Below are 12626 nucleotides of genomic sequence, written 5' to 3'. Positions count from 1 at the left end.
CTTCAACACTCACAGAACTTTGGATTAGATGGACTGTTCAGAGTTCTTATACTAAGAAGGACATGCATGGAGCACAAATCTGTATTTTATATCACGTTTTATTTCAAATTCCTCAGAGAGAGAGTATTTAGGTTTTTATGCATACTTTCCTTTGGAAAACAATAAAAGAATATTTCATCCACAGACAAAATTCAAAGATAAAAACTTCCAGTGCCTTCAAGATAATTTTAATTAGCCCTTCAGTCAGGTGCATAATTTACAGTCTTTCTCAACATTTTCTTTAATTCTTGCCAATCCATTTTATCCTCAGTCTGAAAACTAAAAGGTTTTTAATTTTTTTAATTTAAAATATTTTTATGAAATGACCTCTTGACCACATAATGAATCTATCCTCTTATCTATTAATTCCTTCAAATCCTGGGTATTTTAAATTGCTCAAGCCCTATTTGGTCTGGACGATTATGCTGTTTCTTGTGATTTTACTCCTAAAAGTTGATAGTATGTTCATTTTAGAATCATGAATTAAGCCATAATCCTAAATAAATTGCTCAATAATAATTTAAGCTTCTGGAGGTCTGATTAAGAATGCTAAGGGATTATAAAAAGAGTATGATGACCAAGTATAGGGGGACAAAAGGCAATGTCTTTAAAACTTTTTTTTAAGTACCCATACTTGGGAATTAATAATATTAAATATTTTTCACACTTTCTCTTTCAGAAAGAAAATGCAGATGCAAAGCAAGTTCTAAATAACTATTTAGGCACTATTGAAGCCATTTTATAAACAAGCATAGGCATAATATAATGTCCTGTATTAATTTTAAAAATAGCTCCCAAAAGAAGTAAAAGACTTTAAATAGTCATTTCTAATGATGTAGAGAGCAGAAATTAAATAAATTCTCCTGCTCTATTGGTAGGACCATCCCCTGTCTCACCTCCTTTTAAAATAACTATATCTAGGGGTGCTTGGGTGGCTCAGTGGGTTAATCCTCTGCCTTCAGCTCAGGTCAGGATCCCAGGGTCCTAGGATTGAGCCCTGCATCAGGCTCTCTACTGAGCAGGGAGCCTGCTTCCTCCTCTCTCTCTCTCTGTCTGCCTCTCTGCCTACTTGTGATCTCTCTCTCTCTGTCAAACAAATAAGTAAAATCTTAAAAAAAAAATAGCTATGTTTAGTTGCTTTAATATATATATATATATATATATATATATATATATATATATATATTAGACACCTTTTTCCCCATAGCTGGAATCAATATATATCTTCCTGCAGGTTTATTTCACATCCTCTTCTTTTTGGTATCTTCTTTCTTTTATCAGTTTTTCTTTAGGTTATGTATCCTTTTCCAACATGCTTTGGTGTTATATATTTCTCTTGTGATATAACCTAGAGAGGCCTAAAGTAAAATTATTTTAAGCATGATTCTGTATCTATACTTCCTTGATTTCTCTCATTGACATTTATCTTTTTAGAATAAAGTCTAGTCTTACTGAAAAAATGGATTGGTCTCCATTTTTTCTACTCTTTCTTTTTCTCCTCAATCCATGTAAACCTCCTGGTTTCCCTTTGTGAGGTGTTTATGCCAGTTTGGTTAAGAACATGCATTCTGGTGGGAAAAGCCTGGCTTCAAATACTGAGGCCCAAGATGTGAGGCGTGGAGCAGGTTACTAAAGCTTTCCATTGCCTACCTTTGAGCTTTCCCATATGCAATTTGTGGATAGGTAATGTTCTACCTGTAGTACATGCTGTTTGTGCCCCACTCAGATTTTCTTTTTGTGGCCAGTGCATGCTTTTGCACAACTGCTCTTTTTCTCTAGATAATACCTCTCTGCTGATAAGACCCCCTTATCCAGGAGGTTAACCACTTCACACCTTACCCCTTTTCCTTACAGCAGCCAATAAGCAATAACAGAGTATGGAAGGTTGATCACTTATCTCCAGGGGATACAACTCTGATAGAGATGTGTGCTCCAGAGATTTCTCCTTGCCCCATAGATTAGGCAAAGTATTTATGGACAGTTGAGGCCTCATCCTTGTCCAGTTCATTCCCTTTCTCTATCCTACTTCCCCCACTCCCTTATAGGTTTTACTGTAGTATGGCCTTCAATGCATCATGTATGCCCAAATTCCTGTCTCAGCCACTGCTTCTAGAAAGTCTTATCCAAAAATTTTGTTACCAGGTGTGGTTCTTTCTTTTAAAATTTTTTAATTTTTTATTTAAACATATATTTTTATCCTCAGGGGTACAGGTCTGTGAATCGCCAGGTTTACACACTTCACAGCACTCACCAAAGCACATACCCTCCCCAACGTCCATAACCCCACCCCCCTTCTCCCAACCTCCCTCCCCCCAGAAACCCTCAGTTTGTTTTGTGAGATTAAGAGTCACTTATGGTTTGTCTCCCTCCCAATCCCATCTTGTTTCATTGATTCTTCTCCTACCCACTTAAGCCCCCATGTTCCATCACCACTTCCTCATATCAGGGAGATCATATGATAGTTGTCTTTCTCCAATTGACTTATTTCACTTAGCATGATACCCTCTAGTTCCATCCATGTTGTCGCAAATGGCAAGATTTCATTTCTTTTGATGGCTGCATAGTATTCCATTGTGTATATATACCACATCTTCTTGATCCACTCATCTGTTGATGGACATCTAGGTTCTTTCCATAGTTTGGCTATTGTGGACATTGCTGCTATAAACATTCGGGTGCACGTGCCCCTTCGGATCACTACGTTTGTATCTTTAGGGTAAATACCCAGTAGTGCAATTGCTGGGTCATAGGGCAGTTCTATTTTCAACATTTTGAGGAACCTCCATGCTGTTTTCCAGAGTGGTTGCACCAGCTTGCATTCCCACCAACAGTGTAGGAGAGTTCCCCTTCCTCCGCATCCTCGCCAGCATCTGTCATTTCCTGACTTGTTGATTTTAGCCATTCTGACTGGTGTGAGGTGATATCTCATTGTGGTTTTGATTTGTATTTCCCTGATGCTGAGTGATATGGAGCACTTTTTCATGTGTCTGTTGGCCATCTGGATGTCTTCTTTGCAGAAATGTCTGTTCATGTCCTCTGCCCATTTCTTGATTGGATTATTTGTTCTTTGGGTGTTGAGTTTGCTAAGTTCTTTATAGATTTTGGACACTAGTCCTTTATATGATATGTTGTTTGCAAATATCTTCTCCCATTCTGTCAGTTGTCTTTTGATTTTGTTGACTGTTTCTTTTGCTGTGCAAAAGCTTTTGATCTTGATGAAATCCCAAGAGTTTATTTTTGCCCTTGCTTCCCTTGCCTTTGCGATGTTCCTAGGAAGATGTTGCTGTGGCTGAGGTCGAAGAGGTTGCTGCCTGTGTTCTCCTCAAGGATTTTGATGGATTCCTTTCGCACATTGAGGTCCTTCATCCATTTGGAGTCTATTTTTGTGTGTGGTGTAAGGAAATGGTCCAATTTCATTTTTCTGCATGTGGCTGTCCAATTTTCCCAACACCATTTATTGAAGAGGCTGTCTTTTTTCCATTGAACATTCTTTCCTGCTTTGATGTTAATTAGTTTACCATAGAGTTGTGGGTCTATTTCTGGGATCTCTATTCTGTTCCATTGATCTATGTGTCTGTTTTTGTGCCAGTACCATGCTGTCTTGATGATGACAGCTTTGTAATAGAGCTTGAAGTCCGGAATTGTGATGCCACCAACTTTGGCTTTCTTTTTCAATATCCCTTTGGCTATTCGAGGTCTTTTCTGGTTCCATATAAATTTTAGAATTATTTGTTCCATTTCTTTGAAAAATATGGATGGTACTTTGAAAGGAATTGCATTAAATGTGTAAATTGCTTTAGGTAGCGATACAGAAGACCAAATGACAGAGAATAAAGAAGCTGAGCAAAAGAGGTACAAACAGCTATTGGACCACGAGGGGAGAATTCGAGAGATAAGTGACACCATAAGATGAAACAACATTAGAATAATTGGGATTCCAGAAGAAGAAGAAAGAGAGAGGGGAGCAGAAGGTATACTGGAGAGAATTATTGGGGAGAATTTCCCCAATATGGCAAAGGGAACGAGCATCAAAATGCAGGAGGTTCAGAGAACGCCCCTCAAAATCAGTAAGAATAGGTCCACACCCCGTCACCTAATAGTAAAATTTACAAGCCTCAGTGACAAAGAGAAAATCCTGAAAGCAGCCCGGGAAAAGAAGTCTGTAACATACAATGGTAAGAATATTAGATTGGCAGCTGACTTATCCACAGAGACCTGGCAGGCCAGAAAGAGCTGGCATGATATTTTCAGAGCACTAAACAAGAAAAACATGCAGCCAAGAATACTATATCCAGCTAGGCTCTCATTGAAAATAGAAGGAGAGATTAAAAGCTTCCAGGACAAACAAAAACTGAAAGAATTTGCAAATACCAAACCAGCTCTACAGGAAATATTGAAAGGGGTCTTCTAAGCAAAGAGAGAGCCTACAAGAGGTAGATCAGAAAGGAACAGAGACAATATACAGTAACAGTCACCTTACAGACAATACAATGGCACTAAATTCATATCTCTCAATAATTACCCTGAATGTTAATGGGCTAAACGCCCCAATCAAAAGACACAGGGTATCAGAATGGATAAAAAAACAAAACCCATCTATATGTTGCCTACAAGAAATTCATTTTAAGCCCGAAGACACCTCCAGACCAGGTGTGGTTCTAAGAAGCAGGCACATAGGATGAGATTCTGGAGCTCAGTCATCTATTGGACAGCAAGCAATGCAAACACAATCACTGGTGGTCAGTGAAGTACTGATAGACCTTAGAAGTGTGACTGCTAAGATTTTAACCTGTAGTGAAAAAAGATGGGATACAGGTATACAGTACATATAAGATGTACTTGCTTGTGCAATGTCTCTGGCCTTTTAGAAATCGTGAAGAAATAGTAATTATAAGCAGTAGGGATTTGTGACTACTGCTAAATATTGTTAATACTTAAAGCAGGGAAAATGACAGGCTTGGGGAAATCAATCATTAATTTAAAACAAAGTGTGATAGTCAGAGTGTCTCCTTGGCAGCCTTTAAAGAGACCTATACCTCCTGCTGTCAGAGCTGAAAGTCAAGTGTTGAGTCATCACTGAATTCTAACTAGTACAATAACTACTTGTATTGGTAAATAAGCAACCAAAAATAGGTTAAATCATGGTCTGTATTCTGTGTTTAAGAATTCAGGTAAGCACAGAATATTGTACGGACCAATTTAAATAAAAAATTTTAAGTTTCTTGCTGAAAAAGATTTTCATTAAGTATTAAAAATAACTGAGTTTTAGACTGCAATGTTGTCCTCATTTTGCAGAAAAGAAAGGAGTATTGCATTTTTTAAAAAATATTTTACTTATTTATTTGACACAGAGAGAGGGATCACAAGTAGGCATTGAGGCAAGCAGAGGGAGAGGGGGAAGCAGGCTACCCACCGAGCAGAGAGCCCAATGCAGGGCTCGATCCGAGGACCTGAGCTGAAGGCAGAGGGTTAACCCACTGAGCCACCCAGGTACCCCATTATTGCATAATTTTAATGCCTGTGCATTATACGTGATCACATTTAATTTTCACAAATATCCCAAGGAGGCAGATACTGTTGTAAATACCATTGTACAGATAAAGAATAACAGGCAGAGAATGGTTAAAACTTCTAAAGGTCAAGCACAGTGGCAAGTGGGAGAACTAAAAGTCAAAATCAAATCTTGATTCTACAAAATGCTATGTTGTTTGCCTAGTAGTTTTTCCCTTTTCTGAACAGCTGGAGAATTTTCCAATTACAGTTTTTTTATTGTTTATTTTTCTTTGTTGGACATGGGGGAAATGTGTAGTATGTATATTTAAGAACTCAGAGTAGAGGAAAAATGCCTAAAAACCTAGTTAATTTTTAGTTAATCAGATATGAGCAACATAATTCTTTGGGCTAAAAATAGCAGTGGCCTAGATTAGAGATAGAGGTGTCCTCTTGGACACACAGAATGGTTCATTTGTATTAAAAGTGAGGAGTGTCCTGGAAAGTAAATCATCTAAGGCAGGGGGGTGAGATGAGGGTGGTATGAGATGTTAAAGAACAATGGATAGTAGAGGATGTAAAAGAAGGAAATCTAATTGTGGTTTGCTGTGTTGATAAGAACTTTTGGGTTCAGCATCTGCAAACTCATTCAGATATTAGTAAGAAATGGGAGATATTACTATAAAGATTCACTTAGGTTGGAACAGAGTCATTTGGAATATGAGACACCTTTATGTTATTATCTCAAGTCCTATAAGGTATCTTTATATCCTGTTTTCTTGCCTCTGTTCTCTTCTCACCAATTTCCGTTATAATTTCATGTCCAGATTAATTGGCTTAGTTTATTGGTTAAATGCCTAGTGGGTAGGGTTCTTTTTTAGGATCACTGACAGGTCTCTATGACATACCTGTGTATCAGATGTTCAGCCTGGTCCAAAGAATGGCCATCTTTGCACATGGTACATTTTTTTTTTCATTTTCCTAAGCAGATGCCTTGGCATTGGATAGGCAGTTTCAGATGGGAGTATTATTTTTAGCAGCAATATGACTGAGACATTAGTATACAAATTACATTACTCTAATATTTTGGTGATCATGTACTTCATCATCAAAACTAAGTCATCTCTGAGAGTGAAATCAGTGCTCTTAAAAATTATATCAGATCAATAGGCATAATCAAGACTCTCTACCCCAAGATGGAATGCATACCCACTTTTCCTATGGCCCTAACTTTTATTTTATTTTTCTCTTCTTTTGAAGTTTGGAGGCAAAGAAATGCCACACTTACCTGGTGAGAGTTCTAAGACAACATGGTATCATCAATGTTAGTATCTTAGCTCAGGTCAGTGGCTTTAGGACTGTTCAAGATTTCAGCTGTTGTGCAACTTTGTGTCTTAAATATAGGTCCATAGACTTATAATCCTCATATCATGGAGATATTCTTTGTTGGTTGGCAGACACAAAATGCTGTAAAACAAGGATTACTAAGGAGTAAAAGAACTGAAAATGGAAAATATTTCTGAGAAATGTCCTATTCTCTATCAGTGCTTGATACACTGAATTTCTTTGTGTCCACTTCCTGATGGTGGTTGATAAATACAAAAAGTACAAATGTATGCAAAAACGTACAAAAAATACAAATGTATACAAAAAATAAGTTTTTTGAGGCAACTAATAAGAAAATCAATAGGATTCAGATGAGTAAATTCCTAACTGTGTGGTTTTAGTCAAATCACTTAAACTTTCTGGATTTCAGTAGCCTCAATTAAAAATGTATCACTCTAATATGAAGTCTTAAAGTATTTACTTTGATAGGCTAATAACACTGGAAAGAAGTAATTATGATATCAGATAGAACTGATCTTATGAATGAGACCAAAGCCATTTTTGGAGTTATAATTTGCAACTTGTGTTACTCTGGTTCCTCCAAGAAGCAAACGTAAGAAGGAATTCAATGTGCAATGACTATATTAAGCAATTGCTTGTGAGAGAAATGGGGATGGATCTGTGTAAGAGTGGGAGTGCTGCCAGATAATGCAAGTCTGATCCAAGAGAAGGAGAGAGGGAGGGATGGCTGGTAGAAGTGTCCTAGACTGGCATGAATTTTAAAGAAGATTTAGTTAGGCTCTCAAAGAGAATGCAAAACAGTCTCAGTCATCCAACGATTGTGTCTACTTTAATATTAATATATTGCTGTGTTCAGACAATGGCTTTCAACAACCCACGGGAAACATGACTTTGGTGCAAATGTGGCAATGGATTCCATGTTCAGAAGCTTTGCTAGAGGTCTGTTTCTTCACAAAGATTAAGGATCAACTCCTTCATGGTTCTCTTGTGCCCTTCTTTCTGAAAGGAAGCTTATTGTGATAAACTACATCTCTCATTTCTGCTGTTGATTTCTGGCTTGTAACTGGTACTCATGTTGTTTTCCACTATCTCCATGCTAAATTCCCCTAGCCTTAGTGATCACCTGAGTAAGTTCTGGTTATATACCAGGTGATAACCTTCATTACCAAGGTATTCCTGTCCTTGGTAGTTGTACCCTTCTCAGTCCTGCACAGGACAATTCACATGTATAATGGGGCAAAGGAATACTAGGACGTGCTCAAGTAAATCTTCTGTTTAACACATATTTTCCCTTGTTCCCTTTGTATAAAAGCATCCCTAAACAACAAAAACAATAACAACAACCAAGAGAACAACAACAACAACAAAATCCGGACAATATCCTTATGCTGTTCAGTGTTAATTACATCTGCCAGGAGGGTGACTATTGACCTTGGTTATCTGTCACTGGGCACAAGGATACCAAACTTGTAGTTTAGTGGGACTGTTGCTGTGTCCCCTGGTAAGCTCGTGCATAGGGGACTCAACAGTCCACAGAGCTCACTCTACAGAGCCCAAAGCTGACAGATAGAAGGTACAAAACTCCCACATCAGTCATTAGGAGTTATGGTAAAAGAAGTACTCTAGTTTCCATCTTTTAGTTGCTGGGATCATGTATCCCTTTAACTAGAAATGCGGTGCAAAATGATTCTCTGATCTAATAAGTGCACCATATCCTGAAGGATGGTACCCCATCTTTTCAGATATTACAGTTTCAGTTTCACTTTTAAAAGGTCATTCTAGTGTTCTAGGAACATGGTATGGTATGTGTTACAATAACAAATTCCATGGTCATAGGCCCACTCCAATACCTCCTTCACCATAAAGTATGTCTTCTGTCCATACCATGTCTTCTGTCCATACCATATTCAGGCATTCTGCAAGCCCCAAGGATTTGCAGGCAGGAAAGGAAAATTCATACCTAGAATAGGTTTCTCATCCTGTCAGAACAAATGTAGGGAATTTCTAGGGAAAAAGGGAATCAATATAGACAACTTGCCAAAAAAGGGTGGCTTGATCATCTAAAGAAATAAAGTCCTATTGTGTTGCTGAAAAGATGGACACTTGCAATATAATCATCTCATGAAATAAAATATATGGCTCGCTCAATCTAGCATTGTTAAAATCAAATCCATGAATACTACTCTCATTCATGCCAGTAATCAACAAGTTCTTGCAATTATTTAGAAATGTGGTCTCTTTCCTCTACCAGCCAAGCAAGTTTCCAGATAGATTATGGTGGAATTTTACCTTAATTTTTAGCTTGGCAGCCAGGAGAATCAAGGAAGGGAAGCTCCTGAAAGGGATATATGTTGCCTTGTGTGGGAGTGGTTTCTGCAAGTTCTTCTACCATATAGAAGTAAAAGTAAAAATGTAAAAGTAAGAGCTATTATTATAGAAGGTGGTCCCTTGTACAATTTATAAAGTTTGGGGGAAGTTAAAAACTCAACATCTTCAGGGATATCCTTTTATATATTTCCAGTCCCTTTTATATTATATTTTATACACACACACACACACACACACACATACACACACACACACGTGTGTATATAAATGTGTGTGTGTGTGTGTGTGTGTATATATATATATATATATTTTTTTTTTTTTTTTCCAGGATTCTGGGTTTTTCCTACCAGGGCCTGACTTCAAGTAACTTGGCCTTGGATGAGCATTCAGATGTCTCTGAAACGCTGTGACTCTAGCAATTAGGATCTCAGCAATATATTTCAGAAGATGAAGGCCACTTTATAAGCTATCAGAGAGCCCTCTAACTTAGCCTTTAACTGAATGTCACCATCCCCAAGTTTCTGGGCATTCTTCTGCACGAAATCAGTACAATAGCAGTAAATACCCAACTCTGTTGTAGGCATAATTCTATCCATAATTTTCAAATTCCTGTATCATCACACCTATTACAAAAAACCACTCTCTGTACCAGGACATTCTCCTAGGTTATTTCCCACGAAGTCTTTGACACTGAGGTGCCATTTTTTCCCCAGTAATTATCCATGCCCCAACCTATGAATGAGACCACCAGCTCACTGCCTATTTTCTGTGACAATATGTGTACACACATACATACAAGTAATACCAAAACAAGTAGTATCTGTACATAGCATTTGTATAGTATATATTATATACAGCATATTTGATTTTGAGTGAAGAAAGAAAGAAGGCTATGTGGAAACATCCTAGACCACTATGCATTCCTACAGTCTAAGAAAAGTTTGGCAAGGCTGTCCTGAGACCCTCATGCCTAAATCAACCCTTAGAAGAGTTTCAATTTTCTGGAATGAGCCTGCTATTCCTTTTGTAAATGAGGCTATTTTCAAAAAGAAAATGCAACTACAGAGAAAATAAAGTTTTAAGCATGTGTTTTCTAATATAAATGATTTTCAACATATATAGTATATTTATTGAAAATAAAAAGAAATTTGAAGGCCTGCACGATGGCTGGTAGAATCCAGTGATCTTTCGAGCAATAAATAGTAGGGTTACATTTCCTATTTGATTTGGAAACTTAAGAAAAGAAAAAAAAAACTTTAATTATGGAAAGAGTTTAAAAGAAATGAAAAGAAGCAATAAAATATCATTATTAGTATCCTGTGTATTTTAGCAACTTGTGTGGAGCGAAGCATCAGGAACTCATCAAGGAAGGAAGGCAAATTCCTATTCTGATCATGTGTGGCTTAACAGACAACTAATATGTTTCTACGTCTTAAATCATGTGTATGTGTATCACAAATACATGTCTCTGCTTGTTTAGCTATGTGCAATCAGAATACAGACTTGCCTCTTTCTATGATATATATATAATATATACACATATATACCTGTGTATATGTGCGTATATATATACGCACATAAACACAGACAATATATATGCACACACACACACACACACACACACACACACACATTCATATACTTTGGGAGACTACTGTAATTGTCAAACTGAATAGGTATTTATAAAGTTTCACTCCACCATCTTAAATTATCCCTGGTGTACTGTTTATTCGTCTTGAAAGGAAATGCTATATCGTATTTTATTTGAGATTCCATTGTTCTGAACCATTGACTATACATGTTGCAATGTAGTGAAAAGCGCTGGTGTATGTCTTTTCATAAAAGTTTTAGATAATAAAGGAAGCCTACTGTCTGCAAAGAGTAAGCAAAATGGATATCCTATTGTAAATAAGACCTTGGAAATGAATGACAATCCTATAAAATTTACTGTCTATTCTTTGGCTACACTTCTGTAGTAACGTCTGTGAAAAGTATAAACTTATATGTGTGTAAGTGTGTGAGCGCATGTACACATACATTTTTATGTGTAAATTTCACACTTACATTGTTGTTAGAAAAATATTTTCCTGAAAAATGGAAGCATACATTTTTCAGTTAAAAATAAAGAAAATGAACTTCAAGAAAACTGATGCCCTGTAATGTAGTTAGTTCTGTGTTTCTAAAAATAAAGACCACCCTAGGAGAGAAAAGTCTATGTCTGAGGACATATGGACTGGCTAGATTCCATGGCAGAGTTGCTATAGGACCTTAATAAGTAATTTAGTCACCTTGCTCCCAAGATAACTTACTTTTAAAATTAAATTAAATGAATTACAAGTTACATCATATTCACAATAAATAATAATAAAAAAAAACCAGAAAGTTTACAGAGCTACAAGAAGGAGTATAACAAAAACAAAACATTTTTTTTCAGTAGTGTTAATAGTGTAAATTCCTTTTCCATGACAAAACCAGGATTTCTAATTCAGAGCCTATTTAATTCCCTGTTCCCTCCTCTTATAACTCTTTTTGATTAGCCCACAACCACCTTTACCAACCAACATTTAGGTCTTCCACTCTATTATGTTCTATCATTCTCCTCACCAAATAATACCACTAATTTTTTTTTTCTAAAACAGCTTAGCCATATTTTACATTTTATCAAATATCTTAGGAATTCATCATTGACACTTGAAAATATTTTTCTAAACACTCACACTTCTGTACCAAAGTGAAGTTTTGGAACAGTTAAGATCCCACCCTCAAAATACAGAATTCTATCTGTAGATAGAGGATTCTATCTCCCATTCCTTCCCAGTGCCATAGTGTTGGGTTCTCACATTTATTCAAGAACCAGTAAGTACTTAACTACAATTAGATAAGATTACACCTAAAATGTCAATGACTTAATTTCCATATGCTTCACCCTAAGCAAGGCATATACTTTGCCTAATGTTTCTTCCTTTAGGTATATAAATTAGAGTAAGATATATAGTGTAATATTTTACTATTAAATATATATTATTAAATATATAACATATTAAGTGAAGTTTTATAAACCAAACATAAATTATACAAATATGTATATTTATTATGCCTAATTATTCTATATAATTGTGAAAGAATTGCTTACCAATTGTCTTCAAGACATCCACGGTGGCAGGATTTATGATGGAGAAAAATTATATACCAATATCTTTAATGCATGAATGACAAGACCAAGTTCTGAGAATAGCAAGGAATAAGAATAAAGATGATATTGATGGGCACTAGCTCCTACTTCAAAATTTATTAATTCTTTCAGTCTGCAAACTTTACTTTGTGTTCATTTGTTGCTCTTACTTTTTTTTCTAAATTTTATTCCTAGTTACATATTTTCAGTATTTTTTTGTTTTAGCAACTTGACTGAGGTGTCACCAACA

General features: G+C 36.3%; 1 long non-coding RNA gene across 1 annotated transcript in view; it reads right to left on the bottom strand.

The window, feature by feature from the left end:
* Nucleotides 1–12421, bottom strand: part of LOC116588216 — a 38122-nt gene extending 25701 nt beyond the window's left edge. Inside the window, exon 1 of the long non-coding RNA XR_004284847.1 lies at nt 12338–12421. This is a non-coding gene — a long non-coding RNA (uncharacterized LOC116588216). The remainder of the gene's footprint in view (nt 1–12337) is intronic.
* Between the last annotated feature and the right edge of the window lie 205 nt (nt 12422–12626).

Source organism: Mustela erminea, chromosome 4 (genome assembly GCF_009829155.1).
Source record: "Mustela erminea isolate mMusErm1 chromosome 4, mMusErm1.Pri, whole genome shotgun sequence".
NCBI lineage: Eukaryota > Metazoa > Chordata > Mammalia > Carnivora > Mustelidae > Mustela > Mustela erminea.
The sequence above is the reverse complement of the archived record's forward strand: the minus strand, read 5'-3'. Positions and strand labels throughout refer to the sequence as shown.